A 19470-nucleotide genomic window follows, 5' to 3' on the forward strand; every position below is an offset into this window, starting at 1 on the left:
TATGGCTTTTCTCCAGTGTGGATTCTCTGATGTCTTTTGAGATGACCCGCTTGACCAAAGGTTTTTCCACACTGAGAACAATGATATGGCTTTTCTCCAGTGTGGATCCTCTGGTGCCGTTTGAGATGACCCACTTTAATAAAAGTCCTACCACACTGAGAACACTGATGTGGCTTTTCTCCAGTATGTGTCATCTGGTGGATAATACATTCTTCGCTATTCTTGAAACCCTTCCCACATGTGGAACACTGATATGGCTTTTCACCAGTATGGATTCTCTGGTGTGTCATGAGATGACCCATCTGAATAAAAGACTTTCCACACTGAGAACACTGATATGGCTTTTCTCCAGTATGTGTCATTTTATGGATTCTAAGTTCATTGCTAGTTTTGAAACCCTTACCACATGAAGTACACTGATATGGCTGTGTTTCAGTGTGGATCATCATGTGTATCTTGAGATGACTTGTTTGACTAAAGGTCTTTCCACACTGAGAACAATGGTATGGCTTTTCCCCAGTGTGGATCCTCTCGTGTGTCTTGAGATAACCTATTTGATTAAAAGCCTTTCCACACTGAGAACACTGATGGGGCTTTTCTCCTGTGTGTTGCCGTTGATGAATTGCTAAAGAGGAAGGTGTTTCAAAGGTTTTGAAACATTGGGGGCATTCATGTTGTTTCTTCCTCTGATGTCTGATGGTTTTCTTTCTTCTTTCCTCTGGACTCCTTTTTCTAGAATGGATCCTTTGAACGTATCCTATAACATTACAACATATTTTTTAAATAAAATCCCTGATTCTCCATTATTGATATTCTTTATTTGATACATCAACACTACACAGTATAACACTGAAAACAATGTATTGTGGATTGACTGGCTATTTGCTTCAATAGTATATCACTTGGAAGACAAATTTAAAGTAGGCATTTAAATGTTTTAAATTCAACCGACTGCAACTAATATCCCTTTTTTATGGTATTCCCATGGTATCTCTATTTTCTCAACAGGTCTCACATTTCATTGAGCAAAGCAGAAGATAAAGCCAGGTTTTTTTAAATTAACTTTTAAATAACCTATTCATAACAGTAAAATGTCTGAGTTCCAATGGCATGAAACACTCACTAGAAGCCGCCAAATGAGATGGTTCCCAAGTTTGTGAAAGATAGTTAAACAGCTACGTTTGGCAGGAACCCCTCTGGGTGTCCTTAGAGCTTCATGTTAACATGATGTCATATTCACTTCGTATTATCTATCATATCTGTAAAGATTTTCAATATATTGTACAAATTATTTCTTCATGTTTTTAAACATCTTTTTATTATTGGCTATTGTCTAGAACAGCCAAACACTTTCTATCTTTTCAATGTAAAATAGTACCCCATGATTAAGGTAATATGCATATTATGGTTACTCTCTGTGCAGAGCTCACATTTTGTTGAATAAATCATAAGTTAAAGCCATTTGCTAAAATGCAGGTATTGGCAATATTAATAACACATAGAAATGAATGTGTTTTGTTTTTCTTTTAGTTTCTCGTGATTCAAAATAATCTGCAACTTACTTGTAGGAGAATCATTGCGATCAAAGTCTCTTAAATCCGATTCATCCTCCTTTTTAATTTCCATTATTGAAAACTTTTCTTCTTTGCAGGCCAAGGTTGGGGATCTTTCTGATTCAGTCTTACAGTCATGTTCCAGTCTAGGCTTTTCTTCCACTTTCTGAAATGAAGACAGATACTCTTGCAGGAAATCATCAAATTCTTCTTCTTTGAACTCCTCCTTCACCGTCATGAGTTGCTGTGATGGTTCAGTAGATCCTGACATTTTAGTTCTCTTTTGCAAAAGAAATCCTTGAACTTGCCTTCAATTAAAGTTATCTAGTCAAGATGTGCAAACAAGAACTGCAGTATAGTTGTGCTGCATGTGAGTTACTCATACACACTTAACCAGACCATTCCAGCGTCTGCCTTAAAAGGATGGCTCATCCAATCAGCTGCAAGAACTTTTGAAATGCAATGCAGTTTACACGTCTGATGGTCCTCTGATGGGCGTGGCCATAGCTCAGTGTGCAGAAAGTCCTCACAGGAGGGTAGTAGGGGGTTGGGGCGTGAAATGAAAAGTGATGGGGAATTAGAGGATAGGTGGGATTTGGAACTGAAGAAAGCTTCCATTTATCATAGGTAACTAAGTCACACAGACACCATAATAATATGAATGGGAGCGTACATTTCCTACACACCCATCAGTAGCCTAATCATCAGTGACTCATGTAAACCCTTTGCATTCAGCCATGTGTTCTTTCTCAATGACTACTGAAGCTACCCAGCTATAGAAACCCTGTTCTTCAGTCTGCGTATTTCTGATGGTTCTTGAAATACGCAGTTTTTTTTTTTTTTGTAGTACTCCTACTACACAAAACAGTAACAGAAGTATATCTACATAGAGTTTTGTTAGGTGAAATATCACTAAAGTTACCTCAGGACTACAGAGTTGCATGTAAGTACATTTATTCAACAATAAAATACTTCATTAAAGATACAGTTTCATATTTCACTATCAAGTTTCACCAGCAAACATAATATAAGCAAGCAGGAAAATAGGCCATATAGACGCCATAAGAATGACTGGGAGTTTACATTTCATACACACCCATCAGTATCCTTGTCATCAGTGCCACCTTACAAATGTGACTCCTGTAATCGGACTGTACTCCCTTGTGTTAATATAATGCATCTTCTACCTGACCCATAAGCTTCCTGGTTTCAAAACCAATGAGCTAAGTGCAATGTGCAATGAAAAGTGATTTTTAGGGAGAGGGTACCTTGATACTAGATATTCTATGACAGGACTTTCCAAACTGAAGACAATGCTAAGGCTTTGCCCCTGTATGGATCATCTGGTTTGTCTTGACATGACACATCCGAATAAAAGCCTTTGCTTTCTGAAAACACTTATGAGGCTTTTCCCCAGTGTGAATCCTCTGGTGTATCTTGAGACCACTCGTTTGGCTAAATGTCTTTCCACACTGAGGACAATGATGGGGCCTGTTTTCTGGAGGTATCCACATGTTTCTCTGTTTACCCTTTTCAATGACAATGCTATGTTGCCTCCCGCCCTTAACCTAATCCATACATGTAATGTCCCTTTCGTTTCAGGTTGAATACAATGAATAAAACGGTTCCCTTTGACTCTCTTTCACATTAGACATGAGAATGTTTAACATAAGAAATACAGTGTTCCTCCACCATGTCCTCTTCCCCTCTCCCCATCTCTGACACTCAACACATCTTTGAGCTTCGGATCATTTTCATGAGGTACCGTTAAGGCCAGCAGTCTAGGGTGCTGGTTGATAATTTTATATTGAATATACTGTATATCGCATATACAGTTTATATTTATACAAACTTGAAAAACAATCAAATCATATATTTTTCAATCAATTTTTATTTAAATCTCTACAAAATCAAACATTTCAAATATGAAAATAAAAAGACTTTTCAGTCAGACTCCATCGTGTATTAGCAGGGCAGCACATCATATGAATAGATCTTCTGGTACTTTTCGAGATGACTCATTCGGCTGAAGGCCTTTTCACAAACAATAAGATATAATCTAAACATTCGGTTTAAAAAAGACACTATACAAATATTAATGGGAACCTACATTTTATACACACCAATCAGAAGCTTGATCATCAGTGACTCATGTAATACCTTCATTCAGGCATGTGTTCTTCTTGACTACTGAAGTTACCCAACTATAGAAAATCTGCCATTTAGTTTGAGTAAAGCACTTCTTGAAGACAACAAACTAAACTTCAAGCCTTTAAATGTCAATAAAAACCCCAGTGTTGATTCATTTGTGTTTCTTGAGATTACATATTTGAGTAAAAGTCTTTTTTTTTTTCACAATGACAACAATGATATGGCTTTTCCCCAGTATGCATGATATGATGGGTGGTGAGGTTCAAGCTACTCTTGATATTCTTCCCACACTTTACATTCAACAAATGGACGAGGAAGTGGCAGTGGTTGGGACAGGCTGTGCATTACCACATAACACCATTAGAAGCCAGAAGAAGCAGAAATATGAAGCTGATATGGCCCATGGTAAAGACATCCCATAGTATCTCTCACATTGTTTGAGTAAAGCACAACTTAGAGCCAACAAACTGATTTTCATGCCTTTAAATGTAAATTATTTTTCTTTAATTCCCATCAACATATTCCTCTCTTCTTTGCAGGTCAAGGTTGGTGATATTTGATCGGTGTTTATTTCAGTCTTTGCATATATCACGTATTGTTGTGAGGTTATTGTCCCCAGTATGGATTCTGTGGTGTTTGATGAGAGTACTTAATGAAGTGAAGGCCTTGTCACATTGAGAACACTGATGTGGCTTCTCCCCAGTATGGATCCTCTGATGTGTTTTGAGATCACCCTTTTGACTAAAGGCCTTTCCACACTGAGAGCACTGATGTGGCTTTTCTCCAGTATGGCTCCGCTGGTGCATTTTGAGATTCGACATTGCAGTAAAGGTCTTCCCACATTGAGAGCACTGATATGGCTTTTCCCCAGTATGGATCCTCTGGTGTCTGATGAGTTTATCCATTTCAGTAAAGGCCTTCTCACACTGAGAACAATTATATGGCTTTTCCCCAGTGTGAATTCTCTGGTGTCTTTGGAGATGACCGATTTGAGTAAAATTCTTTCCACACTGAGAACACTGATATGGCTTTTCTCCAGTATGTGTCATCTGGTGGATTCTAAGTTCACTGCTACTTTTGAAACCCTTCCCACACTGAGAACACTGATATGGCTTTTTAGCAGTGTGGATCATCATGTGAATCTTGAGATGACCTGTTTGACTAAAGGTCTTTCCACACTGAGAACAGCAATGTGGCTTTTCCCCAGTGTGGATTTTCTGGTGTGTCTTGAGATAACGCATTTGACTAAAAGTCTTTCCACACTGAGAACAATGGTATGGCTTTTCTCCAGTGTGAATCATCTGGTGTGTCTTGAGAATACCTATATGATTGAAGGTTTTTCCACACTGAGAACACTGATGTGGCTTTTCTCCTTTGTGTGTGTGTTGATGAATCGCAAGAGCGGAAGGTGCAGCAAATGTTTTGAAACACTGGGAGCATTCATGTTTTTTCTTCTTTGGGTTCAATGTCTGATGTCTGATGATTTTCTTTCCTTTTTCCTCTGTACTCCCTTTGCCTGAATGGATCATCTGAACGTCTCCTATAACATTAAAACATATTTGTTAAATAATAATAATGATGTGTTAAAAAGCATCTTTTCTCTCCTCTATTTGTTAGATTAGCACTAAAACACTGAAAACAATGTATTTGTATTGACTGGCTATTTGCTAGAATAGTAAACCACTTGGAGGTCACCTAGGCTTAAAGTAAACTCCCAGAGCCTTTCCTTAAATGTAACAGAGATCCAGGCACATGAGTAAGAGATCTGAACACAAGTGATGGCAGACATTTTAAATATTTGAAATGTAACGGATTGCAAAATGATAAACCTACATTAAGGTATTCCCATGGTATCTCTATTCTCTTCATAGGTCTCATGTGTCATTGAGTGAAGCACAAGATAAAGCCTGGGGGTTTGAACTTTTGTGACAACTTTTAACTAACCTTAAACCATATAAATGGCTTATTTCCAATGGAAAATTTAATTCAGTCTAATATAATTTTCATTATTATTTTAAGTATTATTTCAGTTATTAGGCTAAAGCTAAATTCTTCTCAGTTTAACTCGTAAAATTATAGTTGGTTTAAAAGGTAGAAACCCTTGGGGTACCTACAGCTTCCTATCGACAAGACTTAATATTCAGAGATATTAACACACATGCTAGCGGCAACCGAGATGATTCCTTATGGTAGAGACAAATAGTTAAAAAGCTACAATAGGCAAAAACCCTCTAAGTTCCCTTGCAACTTTGTATTAACATGATATCATATTCAATTCATTTTAACTAAGGTTATCATATTGTTCAAGTTTTTCATGATAACAACGTATGTGCAACTTACCTGTAGGAGTAGAGTCATCGTGGCCATATTCTGTCAAATCTGTTGTTGGCTCCTGTTTAGTTTCCAATAGTGAATACTCTTCTTCTTTGTTGGTCAAGGTTGTTGATGTGTATATTTCAGTCTTACAGTCAGGTTTTAGTCCAGACTTTTCTTCAACTTTCGGAATTGCAGACAGATACTCTTGCAGGAAGTCATCAAATTCTTCTTCTTTGAACTCCTCCTGCACTGACATGAGCAGTTGTGGTGTTTCAGTAGATCCTGCCATTTCAGACTTCAGTTCTGTTTTTCAAAGAAAATACAGTCAAACCTTCATTCAATGCAAGAATAATATAGTAAAATGTACAAACAAAGAACTACAGTGTAGTTGTACTGTTGGAGACTTAAACGTCTACAGTATGCTTCCAGAGAATGACACATATAATCCTTCAGAGCATCCCAGTACCAATTAGTTCAGTTTTGTTTTGTAAAGGAAATCCACTCTAACATTCCTTCAGAGCAAGGATAATATAGTTAATGAAAGAACTACAGTATTGTATTTTTGTTGAATTACACACATACAGTATCTATCCATGCATCCCAGTGTCTACCTTACAAAACTATATTACTAATATGTCTACTCTCTGTACAGATATCACATTAGATTGAAGAAATAAACAAAATAATTCACTTTGCAATAATACGCAACTTACTTGTAGGCGAAGTGGCAGCGCGATCATATTCTCTTAAATCAGATTCATCCTCCTGTTTAATTACCATCATTGAATAATTTTCTTCTTGGCAGGTCATGGTTGGTGAACTTTTTGTTTCAGTCTTACATTCATGTTTCAGTCCAAGCACTTCTTCGTTTTTACTTACAAACAGATACTCTTGCAGGAAATCATCAAACTCTTCTTCTTTTATCTCCTCCTTCACTGACATCAGCAGTGGTGATGGTTCAGTAGATCCTGACATATTAGTTCTGTTTTGCAAAATAATCCAAGAACTTCCTTTCAATGCCAGACTAATTTGTTCATATGCAGACTAAGAACTACAGTATAGTTGTACTGCCTGTGAGTTACACCTCTATATTATACTTCCAGACCATCCCAGTGCCTGCCTTATAAAGGTGGCTCATCCAATCAGCTGCAGGAGCTTTTGGAATGCAAACTAGAATGTCCAAGGAGGAATTCCATGTCTTTGAGCACCGTTTACACATCTGATGGCCTGGAGGTGGGCGTGGCTATAGCTCATTCAGCATAATCTCCACACAGGAGGGTTAGTTGGGGAGGGGTGGAGGTGTGTACTGAAAGGTGATTGGGTAGGAGAGGGCATGTTGGTAAACTGTAAGAAACCTCTGTGTTTGTTTTTTAATAATGTTATAAGGGTAATAAAATACCTACATACCTGTGTGAAGCCTCACTCAAAAAACACAATTGAGATAAATAGGAACCAGTTGACCTAAGAAACTTTATTATTATTTTAAAAACACAGCGGCCATTTTCATCTGACCAGAATCCAATGAAAACGACCTTAATATATAGAACAGAAATAAACACTATTCATGTGATATAAAAATACATTATTATCTATATATTAGGGGCATTTTCATTTCTACCTTCCTAACACCAGTAAACAAGGTTCACATGAATACAAATATTGCATTATATATATATTTATATATTAAAGAACCTTTTATTGTGTTCCTTACTTTAACAATACAACAGGAATAAACACAAATCACGTGAAATATTAAAAATTATAAAGCTGTATCTTGGTTGTACTCCTACTAAACAAACAGAAAGACAGTTTTATCTACATAGAGTTTGACCAGCAGATGTAATATAAACATGCAAGTAAAAAGGCCATATAGCCACCATGAGAATGATTGGGAGCCTAAACTAGATCTAAACTAGCATGCAAAAGAGTTTGGGCAGGAAGTACATGTCTATGAGTATAGTTTACACGTCTGATGGTGCTCAGGTGGGCATGGGCACAGCTCAGCCTGCAGAAACTACACAAAGGAGGATAGTATGGGGGTGGGGGTGGATGTGTGATCTGAGAGGTGATGGGAAGGAGAGGGTAGTGGGAGTTGGGTGGAAATCTGAAGAAAGCCTCAATTCTTAAACAGAATTTTTCATACTTCATGTTTGAGGACTTTTCACCAAAAGGGTGGCAGTGGGTGTGCACTGAAATGTGGTGGGGAATTAGAGGACAGGTTGGATTCACCATGTAGCCACCATAAGAATGATTTGGATCCTACATTTTATGCACACCCATAAGTAACCTTATCATAAGTGCCACCGTACATGCAAGTTCAAGAATCTGACTTTAGTCTGTGGTGTTAATATAATGCATCTTCTATCTGACCCATTGGATTTCTTGATTAAAAATGTAAAACCAATTAGCTGGAGTAACCTTTGAGAATCCAAACTAGAATGACAAAGGATTTCGGGATGGACTTCCATGCGTATGAGCACCGTTTACACGTCTGATGGTCCTCAGGTGGGCATGGCCATAGCTCAGCCTGCAGAAACTCCAAACAGTGGAAGGTAGTATTGGGTTGGGGTGTGAAATGAAAAGTGATGGGGAATTAGAGGACAGGTGGGGCTGAGAACTGATGAAAGCTTCCATGTTTCCTAGGTAACTGAGTCACACTCATAGTAGACCATGATAAAGACATTCCTATAGTATCTCTCCAATAATATGTCAATTTGTTTTAATAAAGCACAACTAGTACATCATTTGCTGTTGATTTTCTTTGGCAAAAAATGCCTTTTCACACTGAGAACACTGATGTGGCTTTTCACCAGTATGGATCTTCTGGTGTTTTCTGAGATTACCCAAATCACCAAAGGCCTTTCCACACTGAGAACACGTATATGGCTTTTCCCCAGTATGGATCCTCTGGTGTGCCTGGAGATGACCCAATTGACTAAAAGTCTTTCCACACTGAGAACACTGATGTGTCTTTTCCCCAGTATGGATCCGCTGGTGTATTTTTAGACTACCCATTTCAGTAAACACTTTTTCATGATGGTTCTTGAAACTATCCACTCTGGATCCTATAGAAACACTTTACATGAAACACTTTTCCCACGTCTTTTTTTTCTTTCTGCTGGAATCTTTTTGTGAACATTTTTCTAAAGTTTATGACTGTGGGTGGCAATGGAGTGCTCAGCTGAAGTAGAATGCAAGGGCCTTTCACTCTGTAACTTACTTTTTGAACACAACAGGAATAATCACGTGAATGATAAAAGGCTTTATATGAGGTGGTACACTACCAAACAGTGGTGGTCCGTCAGGGCCTTCAAGGCCTTCTCTGCTGGCCTAAACATCATCAGAAAATAAATGTAATAAATACATTTAATTTTAATATTTTCTTTTCATAAATATGTATTCAATTATTCCTCATAGTCCATTATCTTCATTTCATAGCTTCCAGCGTTGTTAATTTATGTTAGAGCTTTCATCCAATCATATTTCAGCTATCATGTGTTGCCACGCTCCGAAAAACCTTCCCCGAGAACAGAATTCTTCCCTGAGGCCTTCAGAATTCACATTGAAGGCCCGTGTACATCTGATTGGTTTTCACAACTGGCTGTTTCAGTTCATTTAAGTTGAATGAACTGAAACAGACAGTTGTGACAACCAATCAGATTTCGAGTTGGCGACACTGGGCCTTCTAGAAGGCCCGGAATATTTCTTTCCTCGCGTTGAACGTGACACGTAAACGTCCTTTGATTGGATACTGAGGCAGACCGGTACAGTGCTTCAGTGCTCAGTTTAGCTGGCTAATGCGAAAACGGAAAACGACGTACATCGGTTTCAATGCTTATTATGCTAGTTGTTTCAATTGGTAAGACTAAATATAATTACATTAACCAACTCAAATAAACTAGTTTACACCAACTTCATAAATCCAGTTTTTGATACAATTACAACGCCATTTTCAAGACGGAACTTTCAAGAAAAACTGGATATCGTGAGGATGGGAAGTTTAATGAAACTGCTTTGCAGGTGGGACAATGCGATGTTTAGTGGACAAACTTGTTTAAGCTCTCATAGGCTACTTTCGGTAGACTTAATAAAACTTTGTAGACTAATCCGTGAAAATCGCCTTTTATTTTTAAGTTGTGACAGTAATATCCAAGCGATCATATAACTGAGAGTTTACTACTGTCAGTGAATGAGCCACCATAGACTCCATTACCCACAATTCCCTTATCACATTTCAATCCTTATCAACAGTCAGTGACCTCGCAATTGGTCACATCAAAGTCATAAAAAGGGTGACGCATTTTGCCCTTAAAACAGTGATAACCCCCCAAATCTTTCTCTCTGTACGGTGGTCTCACACACGTGAAGATCCTTCAATTAAGAGATACCCTCTCTGCAGAACAAAGGACAACGCACGACAGTCGTATTGAACTTTTGGCCGAAGTTAAGAAAATACTTTGACGCGTCTAGTTGCAACCAAGTTATACCGGTAGTATATTACTGCAGCCCAGCAGTGCTCTGAGTAGGATAAGGCGACCGGCTTCCCTTATTCGTTTCTCCAAGTCGACAGAACTTTACATCCTTCTAAAACATCGGACCTCCAGCAAGGCCTCCGCGAGTTCAGCCGACGGGCTGCAAAGAAAGGACAGACGGACATCCAGTGAACCTACGTTACGCGTTGTTCCAAGGATTCCGCGAAAACACCGTTGAATGCTTAGCAGGAGCGTTCTTCACGTAAGGCTGACATCTGGGCAGAGATTAGTCTTATATGTGTGTTAATATATGTGTGAAAGTATTGCTGTTTTATTTCATTCATGATTTAAATGCTTACTTTGTAATTCACAGTGCATGGTTTGTAACCGTGCTATATCTTGCGTTTGTTTTACTTTCGCTAACTTGTTAGAAACGTGCATGCACGTTCTCTCTCTCTCTCTCTCTCTAACTACCTCAATCACCGTCTAAACATATACACGTCATATCGCGAGTTAAGTGTTGTTGAATATCTTGTTTTGAATTAAGGCAGCTTGGATTTAGTCCTTAAGACAAGAATCCCTCTGTTCAGGCATTCTTTACCCAGAAAGGTGCCCTGCCCCCAACTAAGAAAACAAATGAGTTTAGGTCTCGGACCCCAGCCTTATCTCCTGAATTTAGGGCTAGCGCACTCTTCACTTCACTCAAACAGATTTTATTATCTGTGCGCTCGCATAGCCTTTCTCACTCCCCCTCTCTCCACATCGCGAGTTCAGTGCTGCTGAAATATATTGTATTGAGTTGAAGGCCGATTCTATCCTTGAGATAAGAATCCTTTGTCTATAACCTACTCATTTAAAGTTGTGCCCATCCTCCAATTTATATTGGCGTCTCTCACACAGACGTACGCGCACCACTTAGCGCGTAACCGCGCATACCTGCGCACGCATGCACGCAAACACACACACACACACACACGGGCGAGCAGGCTCTCATGCCCCTCCTCGGTAATCCCAACTCCACTTTGTGCCTTGTTTCATTGTTATACTCAGTTGTTTATGTGATTAGTATTAGCCATTAATTACTATATGTTACCTTTAATAAATTGTTTATTTAGATTTAAACAATTGTCTTGTCTGTTGTTGTTCCAATATTCCACTGAAAGCCATTTTCCGCCAACCAAGTACTCCAATTGCCTTCACTTCTCTGGTTGTTCCATGAAGTGTTATAGACTTTGTAGTGATATTGTAGTACGATAGTATTGTGATACCATACTTAGACTGTAGCATAGTGGTACAACTAGAGCTTTCCATTATTTTAGTAATTTAATTATAAAATATTAAATACTAAATTTAATGATTATTAAATTTTATGAGACTGATTTAATTAAACTAATGTAACAACCACGGTTTTACCTACATAATATGGTGCCCCGTGTGAGGATTGGTATTGTTGGCTTCAGTGATATTGTTGCAATAACAAATAAGAATCCAACCCCCTGAGTAACTCCAAGACCTTACCAGGTCCATTGAAACTTCTAAGGCATAGATCAAATGTGGTTTTGAATAATTTTAGGTGTTGTGTACTAACTGTTTAATACATACTAATTATCTAACAGTCCCTGTTCCAGCCACACTGTAAGTATAATTAGTGGGAGTCCATACTTGTGATACCAGCAACCCATTGGACACACAAGTACCATATGTTACCATAGCAACCTGTACAATCAGTTGTAATAGTTGTAACAAGAGAGTAACTAGCATTTTAGAACTGTAAAAACAACACGGTAGTTACCTAGCCGTGAGTGTAAGTCACAGGTTCGAGTCCCTCACCTGTGCATCTCCTTGTTTTGTTATTAAGCATAACATTGTTGTAGTTTGCGTTGTGACTACTTGCATTAAAAGGGTTAAATTAAGCATCAGTGATCACGTCACTAGCTTGCCAGGCGTAGTTCCGTGCCCCAGACTAGGCAGACAGGATGAGCCCGAAAACCCCACACACGCCAGGAGCTGAGAGTAACCTCCCTCCTGTGGAGTCAGCCCAACTTTTTAAATTTGTGGCAGACCTCCTTAAGACCTCCCCTGATGAAAGGGAGGCACTTGAACAGATGAACCTAGATGAGTGTCAGTCCAAGATAGGCGACTTAATCAGGCATGTTCATAATCCCTACCGTAAAGTCCCCACCCATCAAGGAGTGATAGGTAGATTGTTCCTGTTTCATCACCAGAGCACCCGCCTGGAGATAGAGATTCTCCGCAAGGAGAACATGAAACTGTATTCTAGTTGTGACAAACTAGACACACGCAACGATGAACTGCATGAGGAGCTCCAACTCACTATGGAGACCCTTGTAAATTGCGTTAACATGCTCGACACTGAATGGCCCAGAGTAGCCGTTTATGACCATGCCCCGAAGGAAAGCCCCGAAACAAGTGCCAGGGCCCAAGCAAAGCTTAAAGCATCCCCCAGAGAGACAGAGGCAGAAGCAGAGCCAGTAGCTAGGATAGGAGTAGAGTCAGACGCAGACACATCAGATTGCCTGCATACCTCACTCCTTTCAGACGAACCTGAGCGCCATGCTGTAGCCCCCTCTCACAACCCAGGTGGAGCCAGGGCATGCCCACCAGCACCTGAAAGGCTCATAAAGCCTCAGGCTGCCAAGAAGGAGAGAAAGAGGAAAAGGCACGCAGTAGCTAAACCTACTTACTGTGAAGCCTCTTCCTCGTCCTCGTACTTTTTCTCTGATAGCTACGATGAGAGCAGCTCTCCCCTAAGGAACTCTTCATCTGGTAGCTCAGAGAGTGACCGCCCCAGGTCAAGGAAAACACGGAGAGGTAGTTTCCCCGCTGAGACATTGGCCTCCACTAGCGCCATCCAAATCAGGCAGAGAAGGACAGAACCCCCACGTGAATATCATGCGCGTTTAAGACACGCGTTCTTCCAAGGCAGTAGCGCCCCAGGCCTGGAAGAGCATAGGGCCTTCAGGTCCCTATTTATACACAACCTCCACCCTTGTGTGCGCACGCATGTTGCACGGATGTGCCAACAGGGTAAAACCAAAATGCGTCAGATTAGGAAAAAGCACAAAGGACATGGGAAACAGTTGTGCGCCCGGTTGACCAGCCGGATGAGGAGCCTAGAGTGCTCAATGTACAATCCACAGCTGGTGATCCGTTTGACTCGGAAGGCTGTGAAGTGCCGGTGGAGTGGCCAACCCATAGAGGTGCCACCCAAAACCGCTCTCCACAAAACCACCACCAGGGTGGGTGGAAGAGCTGGCGAGGCAATGGTCAATATCAACGCAGGAAACAGCCCTACCAAGGGAAGGGTAACCGGTAACCAGTTTATTGTTAGCCTTTTTACACCGCCAACACTGATGAGGCTTCATTTGTGCGCCCCAGTTGAGTGTTGGTATTAGAACATTAATTCAAGCGTTCTCCACACTGGCAACACAAATTAAAACCAGTACAGGGTGGATGATAGAATAGAGTGCAGGGAGTCTCTTTACACCTGTACTTCACAGATAGAACTTTCTATTGAACAAAGTTTCTGATGTACCTTAAAGGCCTTTCCAAAATGATGGGGCTTGTCCTCAGTATGAATCCTCTGGTGTCTTTTGAAATGAGAAATGTGACTAAAAGTCTTTCCACAATCAGAAGAATGATGTGTTTTTTCCCCAGTGTGCATCCTCTGGTGTGTCTTGATATTACCCTTTTCAGGTAAAGGCCTTTCCACACTGAGAACAATGATGGGGCTTTTTCTCCTGTGTGTTGGTGGATGAATTGCAAGAACAGAAGGTTGAGCAAAGGTTTTGAAACACTGGGAGAATTCATGTGTTTTCTGCCTTATTGCCGATTGCTGATGTCCGATGACTTACTTTTTTCTTCTGTACTGCTTCTACCTGAATGGATCCTTTGAATGTCTGCTATAACATTCAAGAATATTAAAAACAAAATTGTATCCTCTAATTCCACTATTTGTTAAATTAGAACTACAACACTAAAAACAATGTATCATTGATTTACTGGCTATTTTCTAGAACAGTATATCACTTGGAAGTCCCTAACGCTTAAAATTAACACCTAGAGACTGCACTGTAAATATAAGCAGAGATTCAGGCACATGAGTTAGAGATCTGGAGACAAAATGACAGCAGACATTTTAAAGGTCTTAAATGTAACAGACTGCAAATTAAATCCAATCATGAAGGTGTTCCCATGTAATCTCTATTCTCAATAGGTCTCACATTCCAGAGTACAGCACACAATGAAGCCAGGGTGTTTCATAAATGCAGGAGCTTTTGGAATGCAAATTAGAATGACAAAAGAGTTTGGGAAGGAATTCCATGTGCACTGTTGATGTGTGATGATCCTCTAGTGGGCGTGGTCAGGGTTCAACCTGCAGAGACATCACAAAGGAGGGTAGATGGGCCATTCCTGGATGTGTGAACTGAAAGGTGATTGGGTATGGAAGGGTACATCTAAGGTGGGCGTGACTTTAGCTCAGCCTGCAGAATATCCACACAGGAGGCTATGTGGGGGTGGGGTGGAGGTGTGAACTGAAAGGTGATTTGGCAGGAGAGGATAGGTTGGTAAACTTTAGAAAGCCTGTGTGTTTGTATTTTAATACCGATATAAAGTTAATATCAGACCGACCAGTGTGACGCCTCACTTAAAAACCCCACACAACTGAGTTAAAAAGAAACAAGGTGACCTAAAACGTTATTATTACCAAAACCCCAGACATTTACCCCAGTTCACCCTGAATGCTTTTTATTTGTTCATGTTTTGACTAAGGGGTGGCAGTGGAGTGTTCAGTTGAAGCACAATGTAAGAGCCCTTTCATTGTGTACCTCACTTTAAGAATATAACAGAGATAAACATGGATAAAGGTGGATGTGTGAACTGAGAGTTGATGGGTAGGAAAGGAAAGGGGTTGGAAATCTGAAGAAAGCCTCAATTCTTAATCAGAATACTTCATACTCCATGTTCAAGGACTTTTCACCTGTTTTACTGTGTGTTGCAGTGGATGTGAACTGAAATGTGATGGGGAATAAGAAGACAGGTGGGATTGGGAACTGAAGAAAGCTTTCATTTATCCTAGGTACTTTAGTCACGCAGACACCATAATAATATGAATGGGAGCCTACATTTCATACACACACATGAGTAGCCTAATTATCAGTGAGTCATGTAAACACCTGCATTCAGACATGTGTTCTTCCTCAGTGACTACTGAAGTTACCCTGCTATAGAAACCCTCTTCTTCAATCTGCAGAAGTCTAACGATCCAAAACTACATGTCTCAAGCTACTGCAGTTAACCTGCTATAGAAACCTACTTCTTCAGTCTGCATGTATTTTGTAAGATTCATGATCAAGCCGCTGCTGGGACCACCAACATTTGGCCAACATAATCATCCAAAATAGTAATCTCATCATGGTAACAAAGGAAAGGTCCCCACACTGGATTTGCTCAAACACCTAGGGTCAGGAAGCAAACTAAGGTGTGAGTGATTGCAATTAATTTAGTATGAAAATGGGGAAGACCATTGAGAAACATTTCAGGCAGCAGGACATAGAAACCTGATTATCAATTAAAATTGAAATTACAATTACAAAGGAGTTTGGGAAGGAATTCCATGTTCATTGCCTTCCTTTGAATGTCTCTTTGGAAAAAAGTGTCTGCTAAATATCAATTCTTCACGTCTGATGGTAGTCATGTTGGCGTGGTCAGGGTTTACTAACCAGCAGAGACATCACAAAGGAGGGTAGATGGGCCATTCCTGGATGTGAGAACTGAAAGGTGATTGGGTAGGGAAGGATATGTGGGGTTGGGTTGGAGGTGTGAACTGAAAGGTGATTGGGTATGGAAGGATATGTGGGGTTGGGTTGGAGGTGTGAACTGAAAGGTGATTGGGTATGGAAGGATATGTGGGGTTGGGTTGGAGGTGTGAACTGAAAGGTGATTGGGTAGGGAAGGATATATGGGGTTGGGTTGGAGGTGTGAACTGAAAGGTGATTGGGTATGGAAGGATATGTGGGGTTGGGTTGGAGGTGTGAACTGAAAGGTGATTGGGTATGGAAGGATATGTGGGGTTGGGTTGGAGGTGTGAACTGAAAGGTGATTGGGTATGGAAGGATATGTGGGGTTGGGTTGGAGGTGTGAACTGAAAGGTGATTGGGTATGGAAGGATATGTGGGGTTGGGTTGGAGGTGTGAACTGAAAGGTGATTTAGTAGATGGGGTGGGCTGGTCAACTGAAGGGTTCCTAAATGCTTTTGAAACTGTATGTTTGTGTGTGTATTTCTGAAGACATATACAGCCGCGGAAAAAATTAAGAGACCACTTCAAAATTATCAGTTTCTCTGGTTTTACTATTTATTGGTATGTGTTAAAGTAAAATGTACATTTTAGTTTTATTCTATAACCTACTGGCAACATTCCTACCAAATTTCAAATAAAAATATTGTCATTTAGATCATTTATTTGCAGAAAAATGACAATTGGTCAAAATAGCAAAAAATATGCAGTGTCTTCAGATCTCGAATAATGCAAAGAAAACAAGCTCATATTCATTTTTAAACTACACAATACTAATGCTTACACTTAGGAAGAGTTCAGAAATCAATATTTGGTGGAATAACCTTGATTTAAAATCACAACTTTCATGTGTCTTGGCATGCTCTCCACCAGTCTTTCACATTGCCGTTGGGTGACTTTATGCTACTCCTGGCGCAAGAATTCAAGCAGCTCGGCTTCTTTTCATGGCTTGTGACCATCCATCTTCCTCTTGATCACATTTCAGAGGTTTTTTATGGGATTCAGGTCTCGAAATTGGGCTGGCCATGACAGGGTCCTGATCTGGTGGTACTCCATCCACACCTTTACTGGCCTGGCTGTGTGGCATGGAGCATTGCCCTGCTGGAAAAAACATTTCTCAGAGTTGGGGAACATTGTCAGAGCTAAAGGAAGCAAGTTTTTCTTCTGGGACAACGTTGTACTTTGCCTGGCTGAGGTTTGTAAAAGACCATAAGGATTGAAAAAAGCGGACTGGAGGGTCTTCTAGTTCGTCTTCTCTGATGAGTCCAATTTTCAGCTTTGCCCAACACATGGTCGTCTGATGGTTAGACGGAGACCTGGAGAGGCCTACAAGCCAGAGAGTCTTGCACCTACTGTGAAATCGGACTCATCAGAGAAGACGAACTAAGAAGAACCTCCAGTCCGCTTTTTCAATCCTTATGGTCTTTTACAAACCTCAGCCAGGCAAAGTACAACGTTGTCCCGGAAGAAAAACTTGCTTCCTTTTGCTCTGACAATGTTCCCCAACTCTGAGAAGTGTTTTTTCCAGCAGGGCAATGCTCCATGCCACACAGCCAGGCCAGTAAAGGTGTGGATGGAGTACCACCAGATCAGGACCCTGTCATGGCCAGCCCAATTTCGAGACCTGAATACCATAAATAACCTCTGAAATGTGATAAAGAGGAAGATGGAAGGTCACAAGCCATGAAAAGAAGCCGAGCTGCTTGAATTCTTGCGCCAGGAGTAGCATAAAGTCACCCAACGGCAATGTGAAAGACTGGTGGAGAGCATGCCAAGACACATGAAAGTTGTGATTTTAAATCAAGGTTATTCCACCAAATATTGATTTCTGAACTCTTCCTAAGTGTAAGCATTAGTATTGTGTAGTTTAAAAATGAATATGAGCTTGTTTTCTTTGCATTATTCGAGATCTGAAGACACTGCATCATTTTTGCTATTTTGACCAATTGTCATTTTTCTGCAAATAAATGATCTAAATGACAATATTTTTATTTGAAATTTGGTAGGAATGTTGCCAGTAGGTTATAGAATAAAACTAAAATGTACATTTTACTTTAACACATACCAATAAATAGTAAAACCAGAGAAACTGATAATTTTGAAGTGGTCTCTTAATTTTTTCCGCGGCTGTATATACGTTTGTGTGAATGAGTGTATGTTTTATAATAGTTTATAACTTGATACGAGGATAGAGGATTCAAAGATGATTAGACCTCCATATAAAAATCCAATCTTCATTAAAGCTTTGTGTGTTTTTGTGTCTCTCAATTCAGAAGACATTTTAATTGTTTTGACTTTGCAGTGGAATATCTTGCTCAACTACAATGTCTGGACTCCTGTGAATATACACCGAACATTAAGAATAAAACAGAAATGAAAACGGCTAACAAACCAAACTACATGTCTCACTTGAAAGAAGAAACCCAGCTATAGGAAATCGTATTCTTCAGTTTGCATGTATCTGGTGTGGTGCTCTTACTAAACAATCAGAAACATTCTTTTATCTTCATTGAGTTTCACCGGAAAACCTAATATAAACATGCATATAAAAGGGCCATATCCACCATAAGAATGATTGGGAGCCTACATTTCAGACACACCCATCAGTAACCTTATCATCGGTGTCACCTTACAAATATGAGATCAGTGACCAGAGGTGACCTGTGTGTACAGCTGACCACAACTTTAAAAACAAGCCATTAAGAAACCGGTTATGTTTCACCCAATGCTGTATACATTTACATATCATATCATTTACATATCTGTCTGGCTAGGTAAGATTTTCTTTTCTCGAACCAAACGGAGGACTGCAAAATGTTTGGTTGAAAACATGGCCTTAATATAAATCTATATTAATTCAGCTGATGTTAGCATTATGTCGGCAGATCTGGCTGTTTATGAATGTTTTTTCCAAACCATTTGCTCCAATGTCACCATTTTTAAGGAACACAAAATGGAAAACACAATTATTCAAAATGCGCTCACTATTCCTATCCTTGCTTCCTACTCACTCAAATAACACTCAGATATGACTGAAGTTGGGAACAGATATTTTTTTTACATGCTTAATCCAAGCAAGATGAAAGGCTGAATGCAGATGGACACAGCCATACGTTTAATATCAGATTTCTAACAGTATTTGCAATTTCACAATTAAAT

This window comes from Sprattus sprattus, assembly GCF_963457725.1.
Source record: "Sprattus sprattus genome assembly, chromosome: 1".
Taxonomy (NCBI): domain Eukaryota; kingdom Metazoa; phylum Chordata; class Actinopteri; order Clupeiformes; family Clupeidae; genus Sprattus; species Sprattus sprattus.